Here is a 19,462-nt window from a genome sequence, read left to right as displayed (position 1 = left end):
ATGCTCTTCCAGCACCCCATTCCTTGGGTAATTTAAATGACAATTCCTCAAAGAGGTTTTGCCTGGCCCTATCCTCTCCAAAACCAGGTCCTTGCCCCTGACATATGCCCCTAACACTCTGTGCTTTTGGTCCTGTAGCATTTTGCAGGTAGCGTTATCATTGTCCGTTTACAAGACCGTAAGCCCGATGAAGTCAGGGCCTGGTCTCATCTGTGACAGTGTCCACAGAGCCTGGCGTTGTGTACATAGGGACACTAGGTAGACAGGTGGAAGTATTTCTCATGAGCAAAGTCCTGAATGAAGCATTTAGTCAGACAGGGTCACACATCAAAGGATTCTACTGGACGCTTACACTGTATGGGACAGTCAGAGGATTGAAGCCAGGTTCGGTGTCCCAAAGGCTGGGTGTAAGTCCCCGGGCTATCACTGCTTGGCTATGTGATCAGTACATCCCTGGGACTCCTCTAACTGTGCTATCACTTCTCAGCTTGGGGGAGTAACTTAACCTCTCTGCGCTTTAATTTCCTCCTTCGTAAAATGGAATAAAAACACTTTTGAGTGCATCTTCTTCAGCGCTATCCTTGAGATATGGTTTCTGTTCTTTGCTAATGGCACATTTAATCTGGCAAATGCTCTCCAATGCTTTGTTTTGATAATTCCTGAAAAATGATAATATTAAGTTGCTTTGCAAGGTTTCTAAAATGATTGGTAAAATTGTAATAATGGAAGTGGTTTTGTCCAATACAACGCCAGCCTTTCTGTTTGTTCAGGCTGTCAGGTGATTTTGAGTCATGGAGATCTGAGGGAAGCAGAGTACCTGAATTAGGCTGAGGGTTTTATATGAACCCACACTCCATTCCTAGTACACACTTCCCACTACCACTAGCTTTGTTCAAGCTCTCGTCGGCTCTGGCCTCCTAACGTACCTCCCTGAGCCCCTTCTTGCCTCCTCCAATTCACTTTTCACAGCACAGAGAAAATGTTAAAAGGACGTGGGTCTGACACATCCCTATGACCAAGAGCCCCTCAGGATGCTGCCCTGCCTGTCTGAGGCTGTTTCTCAGTATTCTCTTCTCTTTGTCTCCCTCTCTCTCTGCCACTGTCTTCTTTTGGAGTTCCTTCAACTAGCCAGGCTCAGTTCTCTCAATCCCAGACCTAGTTCTGCTCTTCCCTCTGCCTAGAAAATTCTCTTCTCTCTTTGCCTGGCCAACTGTACTGTCCTTTAGGTCTCAGTTTGAATGTTACTTCTCGGCAGTGGGCCTTTCCTGATTTCCCCTAAACTAGACTGAGCATCCTTGTGATGGGCTTCCTGAACATCTCTGTTCCTGACTCTTCCACTATTCTTTAGACTTGTCTGGGAGCTCCCTGAAGGCAGGGGCGTGCCTCTCCTATTCACCTCTGCACCCCCGGAGCCTGCCGAGTGCTGTGTGCTGCACATAGGAGTGTGGCTGTTCTATGTTCATTTTAATAGAAAAAAGAGTGACACCTAGTCAAAGATATCCCATTTACTTTCCTATTATTGTACTCATTCATTCAGTTGTTGATGCCCTACTCTGTGCCCGGCGAGAGACACAGGACTGAACAACACAGCCATAGATTCTTGCCTTCGTGGGGTTTACATCCTAGGAGGGAGAGATCGATAATAAATTAAGTAAAATATGTAGTATGCTAGATGATGGAGAATAAGAAAGCAGGAGAGGAGGATGGGGCACACCGGGTGAGGTGGTGGGGGTGTAGGTAGTAGGGAAGGCTTTATGGAGTTGGCATTTGAGCAAAAGCCTGCAGGAAGTGAGGGAGTGAGCTGGAGGGACATTTGGGGAAGAACATTTCAGGCAGAGGGAAAGCCTGCAGAGCAGGTGTTTTCAAGGAACAGCCTGGAGGCCAGCAGGCTGGAGCAGGGTGATCTGGGAGAGGGGCGGGGGCGAGGACTTTGAACTTTACTCTGCAGGCAAAGGGGGTCTGAGCAGAGGAGGTGGGGGGAAATCCGACTTAGGACTTGCAGTTTAAAAGGATCCCTCTGACGTCTGTATAGGTAATGGACTCAGAGGGAGGTAAGGCAGGAAGCCAGGACGCTAGTTAAGAAGCTTTGCAAAAATCCAGGCGGAAGGACTGTGGTGACTTGACCTAGTAGCTAGCAGTGGGGGTGGTGAGAAATGGTTAGATTCTAGATCTGTTTTGAAGGAAGGGCCAAGAGGATTTGCTGATGGGCCCAATGTGGGATGTGAGGGAAAGTAGGGAGTCAAGAATGATGCCCAGGGCTCTGGCCTGGGTGACCGGAGGATGGAGCTGCCAGTAAAGGGATGGACAGGTGGCTGGTAGAGCAGGTTTTGGGGGACAGATGGGGAGCTCAGCTTCCATATACTTGAGATGCCTATTAATTACCCAGCATGTGCTTGAGTTCTAAAGTAATGACTCTAAGAGAGCAATTTTCTTTAATCTGTACATGGGAGCAAAGAAATATCAAAAGTTGCCCCCAAAGAATGGAAACTAACATGGCCCTTTTGTATAGAATTCGACACCTGGCCATTTCCTGTGGGGGCGCACCACGATTCCATTTCCCTTAGAGTAGACATCAACCCATATCCTGTCTTAGAACCAAGAGAACTGTTTCCATAAGCTGATGCTTGCTTCATTATATAAAGAAATTGATTTCTATTATTAAAAAAAAAAAGAAAAGAAATTTATTTCTATAATAAGCTTGTTGGGAAAAAAAGTAAAATGTCACTCTACTTCTGGCCACACGTGAGTAAAATTACATTAAGTATGATTTATCTTAATCTTAATGACGGAGGTCTTGGATCAGCACAGAATCATCAGCTGTCCATCATCCTCAGTGTGTGCACACTGAGGGCCTACTGGGTGCTGGTGGCTTGTCTGTCCCATTACCATGACCGATGTGCATGTGCGAGGGCTCTGGAGCGTGTTGGGGTTTTTGCCATGGCACTGGCTCATTCTGCCTTTCTGCTTGTTTTCCTTGTGTCCACTCCTCCCCATAGATGATACTCAGAGCACCTGCTTTGTCCCTTCTGTTCTGACTGTTGAAATACTTTTTCTTTTCCTTTTCTTTCTCCTGTTTTTCCTAGCAGGGTTCCAACCAGTTGAGGTTGCTGTGTAGGTGATTCTCAGATAAGTGAGCTCCTATTAATTTTGCCTTTTCCCGTCTGCAACTTTAAACTACTCTTTGCATAAGCTCCTGCATACTTACAGGCCCAGAAAGCTGAAGGGCCAGGCTGATGCGGAAAAGCTACTTGTCGGTCAGATCTGACTGGATACAGATAATCAAAAGCATATGCATTACTATTTCTATGCATCTAGTTTGTATCCTTTACTTCAACTAGATAGTTTTACATACTCTCCCCAAGAATAGCCTTTTTTACATAGGATGTCCCAGTTCCTGCTGCTGATAACTCATACCTAGCAGGAAGAGCTAGGTAGAAGGAAGTGTTAATTGAAACTATGCCATGAAAATTAATGTTAACATAGTAAGATATGTTGTGAGGCACCTGGATGGTTCAGTCGAATAGCATCTGACTCTTGGTTTCGGGCCAGATCATGATCTCCAGATCATGGAATCAAGCCTCGAGATGGTCTCTGGGCTCTGAGCTCTGTGGGGAGTCTGCTTCAGATTCTCTATCCCTCTTCTTTCTGCTCTCTCTCTCTCTCAAATAAATAAATAAAATCTTTTTAAAAACTAAGCTATGTTGCCAGATATTTGTATCCAGAAAAATGGATTTATCACCGAGTTAACTTTAAAAAAAGAGTGCCTGATTAAAAAAATTACTTTTAATTCTAAGCATTGAATGATAAACCATAGTTCCTAAAATGGATGGATTTTTCCAGCAGTGGATTTACTCTGATTATATGGTTTTTTGTTGGAATCTAAGTGGTTTTTCAAGAGAACTGTTTTCTGATGAAGCTGTTCACATGTTTTTAAAGCCAAGAGAAGGGGTGATTATTTGCAATCTCTTAGGGGTGCCTGGGTGGTTCAGTTGGTTAATTGGCTGCCTTTGGCTCAGGCCATGATCTCAAGGTCCTGGGATCCAGCTCAAGGGGGAGCCTGCTTCTCCCTCTCCCTCTGTCCCTCCTCCCACTTGTGCTTTGCTCTCTTTCTCTCTTAAATAAATAAATAAATAAAAATCCTTTAAAAAAATTGCATTCTCTTAGGCCATAGAATTTTCTCTTAGGCCAGTAGTGTTTGATGAAGTCTGAATTTTCATTTCTACTGTCCAGACAATAAGACTGTATGAAGTTAGGAAACTGTCTTGGTAGGACGAGGTAAAATCATGCCACCATACAAGCAAACACCAACATAGTGTGTATCCATAATCACAAAGTTGCCGAATATGCAGTGTTTGAAAGGATAAAATACATTAAAAAAAAATATATATATATATATATTTTTTTTTACCATGACATGTTTTTGCTATCCTTTGTGTTATAAAATAGGGTTGTAGCTCAGTATCATTTTAAGCTTGGTATGTAAAGTGATACGTGAAGCTGGGGGAAAGGCAAAAGACATGAATTTGAGGGTCAAAAAATATAAAAGCACACATCCCTCGAAGACCTCCCCTGTCTCGAAGATAGAACATGCCTTGGCAGTAGCGATTTTTGTGCAGTCAGAGGGGAATTGGTTTCCCAGCTGTTCTGGTGCATTTTCCTTGTTAGTCTTTGCTCCCACGGTCTAAAAGCAAATACCGGATCTTAGCGCCTACAGCACTGGTCAAGAACTGCAGCTTCCCTTGTGTGTGACTCACAGGCGGGAGCAAGCCACCTACTGTAACAGCTGGCCGCAGACCCTGGCCCGGACGCGGCTCGGCAGCTGCTTGGCCTGACCCCATGTGTTGTGCTATTGACCATTGCTCTCACCTTTGCGGGACAGTTAAAGCAGGGTTCAGATACCTAGATGCTATTATTCGTTTTCCCCAAGTTGTATTTCTCGATTGCTACTACAAGATCTTGGAGGTCATCCTGAAGCCTAACTTCAGTTGAGGATTGCTAAGAAGACCAAGCATCATTGAAAATTCCACTGCATGTGCTCTGGTGCATAAGTGACCACTTTCTTGAAAAATCAAGGTTGGGTTCAGTTTGAGGCCCAGTCATGGAATCAAGCCTCGAGATGCCTATTAATACTCATGGTCATTATTCGCTACTATTACGATCCGTAGGAGGTGAGCCACCTTTATAAGAATGTGTTCCTTAAACAGATGACCTCTGGCTGCATTTCCTCTGCTCTCCGGCATGCCTCTCCTCTGCTCAGAGGCCAGTTCTAGAGGCTTCACTAGAGCCAGGGAGAGTAGGCACCTGCCCTCAGAGAGCTTCCAGACCAGTTGTGGCTACAGATTAACATGTTCAACTCACAGATTCACGAGGGAGATGCAATTTCAGGGAGAGTGGAGATTATATTTTTGCATCATTCTGAACCCCAATGCTTGTGTCTCCCAGCCTCGTGTTTTACTTGCTGTTAGCATTGTTTCACAGAGCTTGTCCTGCTGAGTATCTCCTCCTTGTTCTAGTACATTCTGGCCTCTGCATGGTACATGGCACTTTATACAGAATGCATGCCAGGGAAGCATTTGCTGACATAACTGCATAGGAGAAGGCTTTGTGGAAGAGGCCGAGCTCGGGCTTTAGATAGAGAGGGGAGGCTGGGCGGTGACAGGCTGCCCATATATGAGTCATTTGTTCTGGGCCTGAGGAAATACTTGCAAAGTCAAAACAGAGCAGAGACACATGCCAGGTTGAAGGAATGGGCTACAGCAGAGCCGAGTGTTAGTTTGACGAAATATGGGGTCAGGGAGGAGGCCGGCCAAGGCGTTGTTGTGGAGCATAACTGGGGTGTTGGTGTGGCTAGATATAACAGCAGGGCCTGACAGGGGTGCTGTGGGTGACGTTCACCAAAGTGAGAGCATTTCTTTCCCTCCCTATTTCTTGCTAAGGACGCACTCTTCATTTGTACCTTAGCACATTGATTATATTCTTGATGGTGCTGAGGGGCGGGCAGGGTCTGTTCAGGTGACTTCATAGTTCCTTTCTTTACATGCATATGTTTTATTTGTTAATTAGTTTGTTCTGGAATTGGCTTGTTTTCAGGAAAAAGGTTGAAGGCATTTTGAAAACCTTTTTGAAAACTAGATGGAGAAAATGGGTTTCTTTTTTCTTTTCCTGCTTTTCTGTTTCTCCTGGGACCCTGGATGACTTTATAGAGATGCCACAGATGAAGTAAAGGAATTCTATTTTTTTAAAATAGATTTTATTTATTTATCCATGAGACACACACACACACACACACACACACACAGAGGCAGAGACACAGGCAGAAGGAGAAGCAGTCTCCCTGCAGGGAACCCGATGCAGGACTTGATCTCAGGACCCTGGGATCATGACCTGAGCCGAAAGCAGATGCTCAACCACTGAGCCACTCAACCACCACCAAAAGGAATTCTTTAAAACCAGAAAGATATCTAGCTTGGGGCAACTGCTTGAGACAGGGAAAGCAGGAAGAAATAGCAGGTTTGGAGAAATAAGTGAGTTTCTGTGCTAGCAGTACTTGTGGGCCATCAAGGAAGAGCTGAAAATTGCCATTTGGAATCAGGGCTTTGAGTTGGAGAGAAGTCAGAGCTGGAAAGAGATTTAGCAACAAAAGTGGTAGTTAGAAGTGGGGGACAGCACCTGGGGAGAACAGGTGGAATGGGGTCCTTCGCTGGGATCCATGGTGGCTCCAGTGACTGGATTTCAAGGCTCTATAACCACTGGAAATTGTGAGCAGGATTTTCTGTGAGCTTCCACCTGGCATGCTGGGATGGAGCATATCTGTAACTTTGGTCAGATTCTTAGAGGTAATCAAAGGTTAAGAAATCACTGCTGTAGAATGGGAAGATGAAAACAAGAAGGTCAGAACTCTGAGGAGAAATCAGCATTTAAGGAGTTAGCAGAGAGGAGCCAAAGAGGCCAAAGAGATTAGCAGGGCAGAACTCTATCCCGGAAGTCAGGAGGATGCAGAAGGCAATGGAACGCGTGGGAGCATTGGCAGCAAGGTCCAACGGTATCTTCAAGTCAGATGGGATTAAAAGAACGCATTCGATTGACCACTAGGAAGTCACCGGTGACTTTCAGGAGAGCAGTGTGAATGGAAGACACATGTGATAAGTGGAGAATGGGAAGTGGGGAGGGGAAGTAAGTCTAGCTTTCTCTTTCTGAAAGGTTAACATTTGACAAGAGTGAATATTTACTGAGTTCCTGAGAAAGGTTGGAACTTGTGCCATTCATTGTAGACATAAACCTGAGCCAGGTGATGTAAGCTTTGCTCTCATGGATCTTAGGGTCTCATGGGAGAGCTAGATGCTAATCAAATGACACACAGTAAGTCTATCGTCACAAACTGGGTCAGGGCTTTGTGTGTGTGTGTGTGTGTGTGTGTGTGTGCGTGCGTATTTTTTTTTGGAGTTCGATTTGCCAACATATAGCATAACACCCAGTGCTCATCCCATCAAGTGCCCCCCTCAGTGCCTATCACCCAGTCTCCCCATTCCCCTGCCCACCTCCTTTTCCACTACCCCTTGGGTCAGGGCTTTGATGGAAGAAAACATGGTGCCCAGCACTGAAGCATGATCCAATCTGGGTTTAACAAAGTACCGCTGCAGGCACGATCTTTGAGCTCATTCCTGAAGGGTGAACAGGAGTGAAATGGTTGGGGGTGGGGGCAGAGAGCAGAATATTCTAGGCAATGAAGAAAGCCAGAGCAAAGTGTAGAGAGAGGAAGCCCAGTGACCCGAGCCCATACTGGCTCTTTTAAGTGACAATAAGGATCTAAGAACATTTAGGAAACAGCTAACTTGTGGATGGTCGAACATAGTTTTGTGTTTCAAAATAAAGTAGAAGAATCCAGGTGAGAAATAATGGGAGTTTGGACCAGCATTCTGGCAATGAGGGTGAAGAGAAGTGGAGGGATTCGGGAATCATGCAGGAGCTGACACAGCACCAGAAGGCAGGAGAGAGAACACTGCGATTTAGGGAGGACCTGCAAAAGGGAAAGTTTTTCTTCAGGGAAGGACACTGAAGCTCACTTGTTGGCAAAAAGAAAGAGCAACTGAGAGAGAGGACTTGAAGAAATACAAACCAGGAGGGGAGACACGGGAACTAGAATCAGAAACACTGTTCCCTAGATGGAGAAGACAGGGCTGGTGAATGTGGAGGTGTGGTTACAGTAGAAAGGGGGCGAATTGAGGATTGAAGACTCCATCCACAAAATGGGGCTTGCATGTGTTTTGGGGTGAGCCTGTGACCCCAAATAATAGGGTAACCCCAGGCTGTGGAGGATGAACAGCAAGAAGCTCTGGGATGGTTCACAGAAGGGACACAGTTGCCATCTGTGTCTGTACACGAACACTGTGTGACCCTCCTAGCAGCTCGCCGAGTCAGTACTTTGGTTTTATAATTGGAAACAGTCAGGGAGTCTTCGCATGTCCTAACGTCAAAGAGATATCTTGAGCTGTGTTAAGAAATCTTTTTTTTTTTTAAAGATTTTATTTATTTATTCAGGAGAGAGAGAGACAGAGAGACAGAGAGACAGAGAGACCGAGAGACAGAGAGACAGAGGAGGAGGGAGAAGCAGGCCCCATGCAGGGAGCCCGATGCAGGACTTGATACCAGGACCCCGGGATCATGACCTGAGCCGAAGGCAGGTGCTTAACCGCTGAGCCACCCAGGCGTCCCAGAAATCTTCTTTCCCCCAAATCCATGAAGTGGTTTGCTCGACAGCTGGGATGAGGGGTGGGTGGGTGGGTGTGGTCCATGAGCAAGAGCACAAATCTCAGACACTCGAATTATTACTCAGGAGAACTGGATCTTTGTGTTTCGGACCAGGCATCCGCACAAGCCTGAATTTCAAACGGCACGTTAATGTGCATTTCTCACTGACAATAAAGTCCAGCTATAGGAGCAGCAGTGGAATCAATCGATCTTTAAAAACCAACGCTGATTTTCAGTTCACTCAAAAGGACGCAGTGAGAAGTCGTGTGTCAGGGCTCGCCAAACCAATGTGCTCGTTTAATGCCTTAGCTCAGAAAAAGAATTAGAGTTTTTCATTGACCTTTAAAATAATACTGAGGGGTTCATGCGCATCTCCCCCCACCGACTTTCCATACAGTTGTGGTAAAGTTGGACTCTTCTCAACACATCAGACCCTTGTTGCAGAATCTCTGAGTGGATCTATGTGTTTTTGGTGACTTGTAGTCTTTTCCAGGCACCCTGAGCGCAGCTTTGTCACAAAATGGATTTTCACTCTAAGACATGGCTTCTTTGAAGATCAGAGGGAGAAGCGTGGTACAAGTGTGCCACGTGGACTTAGAAATGAACAGTGCAGTACCGGCCGCAGCAGTGGTTCCCCCACCCCCCACTTGGCAGTCTTGAAGTAAATGCAGCTGGAATAATTTTCGATTCAACCCTTGGCAATCCTGCAGTGTGTACAACCCCCACCCACCCCACACCTGGGGAGGAGGCTCAAGCGCTGGATGTACTCAGTGGTCATCACTCTGTCTCTTGGAATTGCCAGTAAACAATAGGTCAGCTCTGCATCCTTTTGAGGTTCGGTTAGCACTCTGGGAAGAAATTACTGTTCCGAAGTGAATTAATACGCATGATTGCTGATTGTAGCACATTGTAGTATTTAATGAATATTAACCATTATTTTTAAACATGATGATTGGGATTATTCACTTCCTAGGACTCAATTTGCGCCCCCAAAGGGTCACGATTATGGACTACATTTCCTTCTCCATGCATGTGGTCTCTCAGGTCTACACTGACATACCCAGGTTTTATACCGCCTGTTCCAAGGAGACCATTCGCCTCTGCGAAAGCGCTTTTCAGTTCTACTGCGACTCTGACACTGGCTTCTGTGTTATGAGGCTCCAAGCACTCACAATTGGCTGATCGAAACAGAAAAGTTTAGCAGCCGACGAAATCTCCCCCTCCTGAGTCAATTCCTTTCTGAGGTCCCAGGAGAACTAGGTTTTGAAATTTTCCCTAAATGTCTATCCTGCTCGGGCTGAATCGAACCTTTGGCGTTTCCTGTTCTATACTGGGAACCAGAAGCTTTCTGAATTATCTCATAGGACATTTCCTGATCTGTGAATCTGTAAAGCATGAAGATCATGTTTTTCCCCTCATCATCTCCTGATCTCAGTCTCCAAGGAGCATGTGTGTGTTTCTTTACAACTCCACCATTTCCCGCGTTTGGTGATAAATATGTGGGTTACAGTGTGTACATTCATATGCGACACCAAAGGTTACCAGTGCAGATTTATTGCTCGTTACATCATTTTACTGCGGGGCTGATTCACTCGATCAGTTTATTTAGCAATTAAAGAATATTAAATAAGGCAACTGTACCAACTTACACCAGCCCTGGCTTCGCTGGGTCCACCGCCTCTGCCCTCTCCTAATCAGTGGCTTGATAAGGTTGAGCCGCACTCACAGGGATGGGCCTGCTGGGGAGACGGAGCAGGAGCTTCCCAACAGGGCCTGTCTCCACTCAGGACTTTGAGAATAAGAGGGCGTCGTGAATCTAAACACACAGGCAGTCTTCTCATTAATGATTTCATTTTTACTTTTAAGGTCTTGAGTGTTCTTCTCTTGCTATTGCTCACTTGACCCTTCATTGTTTAGATAACATTGTTCTGACTGCCAAGTCTGGTATGAGGTTCTCCTGTCCTATGTCATCCTGATCAGAGTCTTTTTATTCCACTCTGCTGGTGTCAAATTACTGGTCACAAAGCTCTTGATGTTCCCTTAGGAAGAAATAAGTTACTACGAGAACCGAAGTTAAGTGGAATTTATTAAAAATTGGATATTCCTAGCTGGGGAGATGGGGGAAATTGGTGATGGGAATTAAAGACTGCACTTGTCATGATGAGCACAGGGTAATGTATAGAACTGTTCTATACATCATGTTTGGATGCATCGTACATCCGAAACTAACATAACTCTATGTTACACTGGAATTAAAATTTAAAAAACCTAATTAAAAAATGTTTCCCACATTTTATTTTTAAAAGCTTCAAATATACAGAAATGTTGAAAGAACTGTAGAGTGAACAACCTTGTACCGGTTGCTCAGAGTCTACAATGATCATTTTCATATATGCATATTATATAACCATCTAGCCATCCATCAACCCATCTCATCTTTTTAGCTTCTTATTTTGAAATAATTTTAGATTTACAGAAAAGTTGCAAGAATGATACATAAAGTTCCCAAATATCCTTCATCAGCTTCCCCTGAGATTAGCATCTACAAAACCACAGTACAATGATCGAGTCATCATTGAAATTAATTAACAAAATATTAACATTACTACAACACTGCTTTTTTTAACCTTTCTAATAAATAGCGAGGGTTTGGTTGTTTTTTGTTTTGTTTTGTATTGTTTTGTTTTGTTTTAGTTTTACTTATTTATTTGAGAGAGAGAGAAGAAGGAGCAGAGAGAGAGGGACAAGCAGACTTTGTGCCGAGTTTGAAGCCTGAAGCAGGGCTCAATCCCTCGACCCTGAGATCATGACCTGAGCTGAAACCAAGAGTTGGATGCTTAACCAACCAACTGAGCCACCCAGGTGCCCCATTTTTTATTTTAAAAATTGTTTTTCCAACTGGAATTTAAATAAAAACTTGGGGAAAAACACTACAACACTATCAATGAATCTGCAGATCTTATTTGAAGTTCCTCAATCTTCCCACTAAGGTCTTTTTTCTGGTGCAGAATGCAATTCTGGATCCCACCCTGCATACAGTTGCTGTGTGTCCTTCGCCTCCAATCTAGGACAGCTCCTCTGTCTTTATTTTTCTTATGATGTATTTCTTTTGAGGTAAACTAGCCACTTCTTTTGTAGAAGTTCCTTCAATTTGGGTCTGTCTGAAGTTTTCTCATGATTAAATTGAGACTATGCATTTTTTTTGCAGGTAGACCACAGAAATGAGATTACGCCCTTCTCTGTTCATCACATGGTGGGGAATGGGCATCATGGCACTCTGTGTAATTGCTACAGATGTATCTTTTATCACTTGGTTACGGGGCTATGTGCCAGCTTTTCCACTATAAATTTATTATTTTTCACTTTGTAAATAAATAATAAGTGTTTTGGAGGAGACGTTTTGAGGCTATGTAGATCTTCTGCTTCTCCTTAAACTTTACCTACAAATTATAGCTGGCATTGAGGAGTTGTGCCCGTGCTCTCTAATGGTGATTTCCTATGTCCCTGGTTCTTTCTACATTGATTGGCTACATTGATAAAAGGCATCCCCTCTTTGTCTATCTATCTATTGAATTGTTTATTTATATCAAGATGGAGCCAAAGATCTTTCTTTCATTCTTTGGGTTATAATCCAGTATTATCACAATTTATTTTGTTGCGCCAATTGTCTGTTGGATCATTCAAAGCTCCCTTCAGATTAACTCCTACATCTTTTTGACCTACCCCGACATTTTTAGAGCACTTTCTTACTTTCTGGCAACACAAGATGTTGTAGGCTTATTTTGCATTTTCCCTACTTTCTCCAAGGAGCAGTGGGTTCTTTTATGAGAGAATGGTGTTTAGAAATCAAGATCTAGGCCCTAAATGTGCTTACTGCTACTGGAGTACTGTACCCCTCCCCGTGGATGGAGATAGGAAGTGTATTGTGTTATTAATGTGTAACATCTGTATTTCCATATTTATCCATCTGTGTGAGTAGATGTGTGCACATATATATTTGCATACATATATTGCCATATATATGAAATCATGAGTTCATGCTGATGCCTCTGGGTCCAATTCAATAGCAGGGCTTCCTTCCGGATTTCTCTTTTTCTTAACAAATAATTTCTAGCTCCACAGTGGAAGACATGGCTTCTCATTACCCACAGTATACTTACTTATTTATCTAGTCCTCATACACACATAAAGTGATTTCAGAATTGCTAATCCATAGCCTCCCTCTTTACTAACTCGAGTCTAATGTTTATACACCAATCTTTTTATCTTTAGCATTATAGTTTGTAGCCAAAAATTGCTTAGCTTAGTTCTTCTCTTCCCTACCCTCTTCAGTGTGGTTGTGTTATTCTTTTGTAATACAGTTAGGTTCATTTGTTACTGCTTGTAATTTATTTTCAGTTACCTCCACATCTTGGTTGATTCAAAATAATAATACTCTTTTGGTGTGTATGGGGAATGACAATATTGCCATGATTCTGAAGTTGGAGTGATAAAGAAATGTCCATCCAGAGAAGTGTTGCCTTTTTGCTATTCTTTCTGCCACATTCCCATCTACTCCTCACAGGTGACCAATCTCATTTATGTCTGATTTATCCTTCCTATATTTCTTTCGGACACATTAGCAGATTCATGAACACCTCCACATATCCCTTTCTCTCCTACATGGATCCAGCTTATTTGTGATGAATTTCATAGTAAGTGGTGGCTGTTGGTACATTTTTACCCTAAACACTTTGGCATGCCTGTCATTCACTAGGCTTCAACTTATATACATTTTTCTCCCTTTTTATTCATTTTAAGGTAAAATGCACGAATGATAAAACTCACGAATCTTGAGTATACCATCAGATACGTTTTGACAAGTGTATATGCTTGTGTAAAAGCAAACCTCTAACAAAATGTGGAGCGTTCCCATAACCTCATAAGGTTACATCGTGCTCCTTCCCAGTTACTTCCTGCTCTGGCTTCGAGACAGCTGGCATTCTAATTTTTCCTAAAATCAATTGGCTTGGCCTGTCTTAGACTTTGTATAAATGGAATTATACAATGTGTGAAGCTTCTTTCACTCTGCCTGTCTTTGAAATACATCCACGTTGTGGTGTGTATCCCTAGTTCATTCCTTTTACGCATTAGCACGTTACTGTGTAAACATACCAGCGTACGCAGGATGAACAGTGAAGATGTTCTGTTTATATGGAGTTAGCCTTTTAGCACCTGATGCATCAGATTCTTTTAGTGTTACAGTGCCATGCTACATATATTTTAAATTATTTTATATAATTCAGCTTTAAACGTATTGCCTTGTGCACATATGCATAGTGCTTTTCTTTCAAAAAGCTCAGTGTTGAAACATGATTAGAGGCTTTCTGTGTAGACAGATAAATGTCTTGTAAGACATTTAACATTGAAAAATTCATCCAACTAAAGCCTTTATTCAGTAACTATTTCTTGAACATTTATTATATGCAAGTTACTGCCTTAGATGTTTGGGGATACAGGCATGAGGACGGCAGAGGCCTGTTAATGGATGTTTTGAAGCATTCAAGAAACACTGGGACACCGGCAGAGAGAGGATTTCCTGTGAAGAGTCCCAATCACCATCCCATGTGTTTGCTCCAAATCGTGTGAGAAATGCGGCAATCTTCAAAACCAGTGGTCCTTGGAGAGAAGCTGTGCCGTGGTTTCTGCAGCTGTCGTGTGCACGCTCAGGGTCATGGAGAGGGATCAGCAGGAGTGGGGACTCTGTGAGAAGAAAATCAGAGCTCCCACAGGCCCCGAGCTCTAGTGCCAAATGGCACCAGGAGGCATTTCTGGAACATGTGGTGCCAGCTCTCACCTCTAGCAGCAGCCCCTGAGATGCATGTGAGAGCAGGGCATCGTGCTGCACCAGGCCACCAAGCACCGCACGGGCCTCTATCCCTACACCCCAAGAAGGCATGGTAAGGAGGGGACACCTACAGTCAGCATCCACAGGAGGCCACAGACCCCTTTGCCCCTTATCACGCACAAAACGAAGAAAAGCGTGGCTCGATGATTTGCTCTAGGACACACCTCAGAAGGCACTCGATGAATGCTAATGTGGTTGAAAAGATGTGTCCACGTGAAATCTCTCTCTCACAACAAATAAATAAATCATTAAAAAAATAAAGTCTCTCTCTTGCTCTCATTTTAAAGTCTTATGGAGTAACCTATAAGAAAGTTTTTGGTATAAATTCAGTAACTTCTAGACTTAGAAATGATAAATGCTTTTTTTTTTTAAATAAAAATATGAACTGGAATGGAAATGACTTTCTTTCAAAACACTTTAAAGAAACAAATTATCGTGTGGAATCTCATTTTGAATGAATCAGAGTACAGTAAATCTCAAAATATCCACCAAACTGCCTGCTGTGGTTTACTAAACAGGAAAATGACTTCAGCAGGATGGTCTTTTCCACTAGATCCACAGCAGGCAGCCTTTTGTGCTGTTCTGAAAACATCTTAATTCTTCCCCAAGTACCATGTTTCTTGGAATTATTCACCGGAAATTAATAGTATTCCGAGTTTTAAAGTAATTCAAACCACAAGTGACTTTGTAATAGTGCTTAGGAGTAGTATAAAGAGCAACAAGTGAGCACAGTTTATGACAGCATTAGTCACAATTGCACATAGTATCCCTCACACAAAGATGTGTGTTTCTGGCACAACTATGTTCACTACGCTGTTGTACTGGGTAGTGACAACAAATAAGATAAATGAGTAAAATATGTTGGATAATGTCAAGTACTAGGGGAAAAAACTGGGCAAAGGCAGATCTTGAACATGCTGGGATAGAGGCAGAAGAGTGGTTGAAATGATAGATCAGACAGCCAGGAAAGGCGTCACTGGGGAGGTGATATTTGTGTAAAGCCTTCAATAGTATCTGAGTCATCTGGGGAAGAACATTCTAGGCAAAGGGAAGAGCATGTGCAAAGGCCCTGAGGCAGGAATGTGCCTGAGGAATGCAAGAGCATAGCTGGAATGTAGTGAATGAGGGGGAGAGGAGTTAGGGATGAGGATAGAGAGTGAACAGGGGCCACATCCTGAAAGGCCTCACAGTAAGGACTTTGGCTTTTACTCTGAAAGCTGAGGGAAACCATTGGCAGGCTTTGTGCTGAGAAGCGACCTGATCTGAACTGTGTCTTAGCACTCAAAGCAGAAAGAGCAGTTGAGAGGCTTTGTTGAACCAGGGACTGCAGAACAGAAGGTCTTGTGAAGAAGGGAAAGACGATTTCCAGTGTTTACAGACAGGGCAGGTCTCACCAGACAAGGAAAAATAAGAGCACAGAGCACTTGTTCAGATAACTGAGCAGTTGGGGATTAAATGTGTCATGCTATTTTTAGAAGATAGCATTTTTTTTTTAATGCCTTGCTACTGGTTTCTTGTATCTTTTAGAGCACACCATGGGGAAAAGATAAGAAAGCCTGACCTTCCAAGTATAGCACCAAATTAGAAGGTCTTCTTTCCAGTTTGGGCCTTGATTTTGACCTTGTGATCCTGGGGTTGGTTACGTAAATCATCCTGAGCTTGAGTTTCCTCAGTGGGGAGCATAATTGTTAATTACTTCATGGAATTATTTTGTCAATTAATAACATGTTAATAATCTGACGGTCATAAAGTACTCAGAGTGTCTTTGAAATAGGCATGACACAGAACCGTGGTGGTGACCAATTAGTGTCACTATTAGAGGGAACACAGGGCATTTTAGCACCAAAAAGGCTCATGGACAGGAAAAACTGTGGGCGATGGGGAGTGACTAGTGTGAAGCTGGAAAGAGATGAGTGGTGAGGAGAATGACATTTAATTTCAGGACCTTTTGATGTATTCGGTCCGGGATTTTGCAATGCTGCTATAAAGGGATGGACACTTAGCAGGATGCAGGACAGAGAGAGTGTGTGTTAAGGTGAATCACCTCCTGGACCTGGGGTCTGACACCCAGTGCATGTGTCATCTTTCTACCTTATTCATACTCAGTTGTTGTTTGACTTGAATAATTTGTATTTTTTAGCAATGTGTTACACAGGCTGGCAGGGTTGACCTCTAATGGATGTGCCAGTGGATAATCCTACGATTTTGAAATATTGAAATATGGTATTTATTTTCCTTATTACACATTAATTTATTAAACAAAACTGTGACATCACAAATAATTTGGCCCAACTTTTGTTGAAGAATGAGGTGACCACGGTGGATCCTCCTTAAAGACGCAAGATGATTAGTATGATGTTGCCTAAAAGACGGGACTAAAGGACTTCTGTCAATTAGGGTCAAGATGTCTGTTGCTCTGAAAAGGTCCTTTATTTAGATGCTTTCTTTATTCATTCAACAGATGTTTCTTGATAATATACTCTATTGGGTGCTACAAGGCATAAAAGGATGAGTAAGACATGGTGCCTTTTGCCAATGAGCTTATAATCTAACAGGGAAATAACTATAAAATCAGGCAGTTTGTGACATGTGTCATGAGCAGTCATGAGGGTGCTGTGGAGGTGGCAGTGGGGAGAATCCTTCTGACTTGGAGATCAGGAATGCTTTGTGGAGGAGCTGATGCCTCGGGGTGGGTGGCGGGGCGCGGAGGAGAGAGGGAGGGAGAGCAGCAATGCATTCAAGTAGCAGAAATAAAAAAGCCAAGTGATGGCTGGGTAAGGCTTCTCAGAGGGGGTACGCCTGCCAGGGAGGGCTCCACCGGCACAGGGGAGGCAAGAGGAGGGTGTTCTGGGGCCAAGGGCCCCAGCTGAAACCCGCTGAGGGTTTTACAGAAAGGTGGCCATTCAGGTGCAAGGGAGCTCCGGGTGAAAACCCTGGGGAAATAGATTTGGGCCAGATTTTATATCTGAAAGTCAGGCTGAGAAGCTTGCAGGCAGGGGAGGGGTGATCTCTGAGCTTAGGTGTGACATCTGCAAAGGGCATTTTAGGGACCCAAATCTGGCAGTGATGTATGGGATGAACTGAAGGGTGGAGGAAGTTAGAGGTGAGAGGAGAGGATCCACGTAAATAGGAAATAACAGGAGAGAAGGGCGAGGATGAGATTTTTTTTTTAAGATTTTATTTATTTATTCATGAGAGACACACAGAGAGAGGCAGAGACACAGGCAGAGGGAGAAGCAGGCTCCATGCAGGGAGCCCAACGTGGGACTCGATCCCAGGACCCCAGGATCATACCCTGAGATGAAGGCAGACCTCAACCCCTGAGCCACCCAGGTGCCCCAAGGATGAGATTTTAAGGGCAAAGACTAACACGACTCGGGGACAGGGGACTGCGAACCATGAAGAAGAATCCAAGCATCAGGGATTATTGAAGGGAAGGAAGAGGCAGTTTCCTCTAAAGGGTTGAACGTGCGAGAAGCTGGAAGCTGGTGACAGGAATAGGGAAGTTCAGAGATGCAGTGTCAGTCTGGAGAACTATTATCAACCCAAGCCAGCACAGTGGTGGAGACCAGCCGCCGTCAGTTGGGCACCTTGACCTCTCGAGGTGTGTGATTAATGTACGCGTGGTATTTCTCAACGCCTCATCCGCTCAGCGCCATCTAATCTCCTGGAACGTGATCAGATGTCGGGCTCCTGCTGTTTGAATTTCTTTCCATTGGTTGTCTGTGTCAGCATGGAAGCGGACGTTTGTGCAGCTTTGGTGGAGAATAAAGGTCATGTACATACGTGCTTATTTCTAAATGAGCTGTAATTATATGCACAACTCAGGACTCCATGAGTCACCTCTGCCCTCATTAACTCCACCCAATGAACTGCCTCTTTCATTCAAACATGAAGTCACTACATCCACTTCACTTTTTAAATCTTGGCAGAGATTTAATAATGACTTTTTTTTTTTTTTAAAGGAACCCAAAAGTTTGAATGCCGTACTCTCATGAGAGCCACAAGGCCTCGTAGGAAGACACATCCATTCTCCAAGCACCAGCCGGTTCTGTATTTCTCACTGAGATGTGGTGACCTTCTCCGCACCATCCACTGGAAGTGAGAGCAGGGCAAGGTGTCCGTAGCCAGTGAGCGTGTTTCACACGTTACACTTCCACTAAAGATCAAAAAGCGTGCTGGACATTTTGGACATTTCTTGACCTGAGTTGATTCAAATGCCTGGTGAGAGGGGAGAAGTAAAACAAATATGAACGTAACATCCTCTTTTAGCTCTGAGGAAAGCAATTCTCAGGAAAAGCTGTAAATCAGGAGAGGCTGGCAGCTGGTCCTGTGGTCCGGCACCAGGGACGCTTTCCACAGGGCAATGAACTGAAGGGCAGAAGAAAACACTGGAATCTTTTCAAATTTCTGTGTACACTCATCTCAACATGTGCTTGTTGAGTATTGCCTATGGTGAGAAGATTTCTCCAACACGAAAGAGAGTTTCTGTTCGTTACTGTAATCAATTTATTTATTGGCCTAGAATAGTTTCTCAGGCAATTAGAGGGATTTGCAGGAGAGAATTTAGAATCCTTTGTTGGTGTGCGATGCAGCCTTCACAAATACAGTCTTTGAAACCTGTATCCTTGGCGGTAATGACACTGAAAGTACTCTGCACACCCCACCTCCCGCCCCCGCCAGATAATTGCGATTCTTAAGATACTTCTAACTAGGAAATACTACAAACATAAAAGAGGACTCCCATTAGCTTTAAGATTTACTCTGGCTCTACATTCATGGGGTGCCCACATCACGCTGTCACACATACCTTCTCTAATTCAGTGA

At 43.8% G+C, this 19,462-nt stretch overlaps 1 protein-coding gene across 2 annotated transcripts in view; it reads right to left on the bottom strand.

Annotated features, from left to right (window-relative positions):
- LOC144310421 (uncharacterized) overlaps positions 1-19,462 on the bottom strand; it is a 41,365-nt gene that overhangs the window by 17,067 nt on the left and 4,836 nt on the right. Inside the window, exon 4 of one of the 2 annotated variants that reach the window (XR_013376151.1) lies at positions 17,795-18,856. The exons of the other annotated variant lie outside the window; for it this stretch is intronic. The gene's annotated coding sequence lies outside the window, so the exon portion shown is untranslated. Of the gene's footprint in view, positions 1-17,794; positions 18,857-19,462 lie in introns of those variants that run through there. 2 annotated transcript variants of the gene reach the window in all.

Source organism: Canis aureus, chromosome 3 (assembly GCF_053574225.1).
Source record: "Canis aureus isolate CA01 chromosome 3, VMU_Caureus_v.1.0, whole genome shotgun sequence".
Classification (NCBI taxonomy): Eukaryota; Metazoa; Chordata; class Mammalia; order Carnivora; family Canidae; genus Canis; species Canis aureus.
The sequence above is the reverse complement of the archived record's forward strand: the minus strand, read 5'-3'. Positions and strand labels throughout refer to the sequence as shown.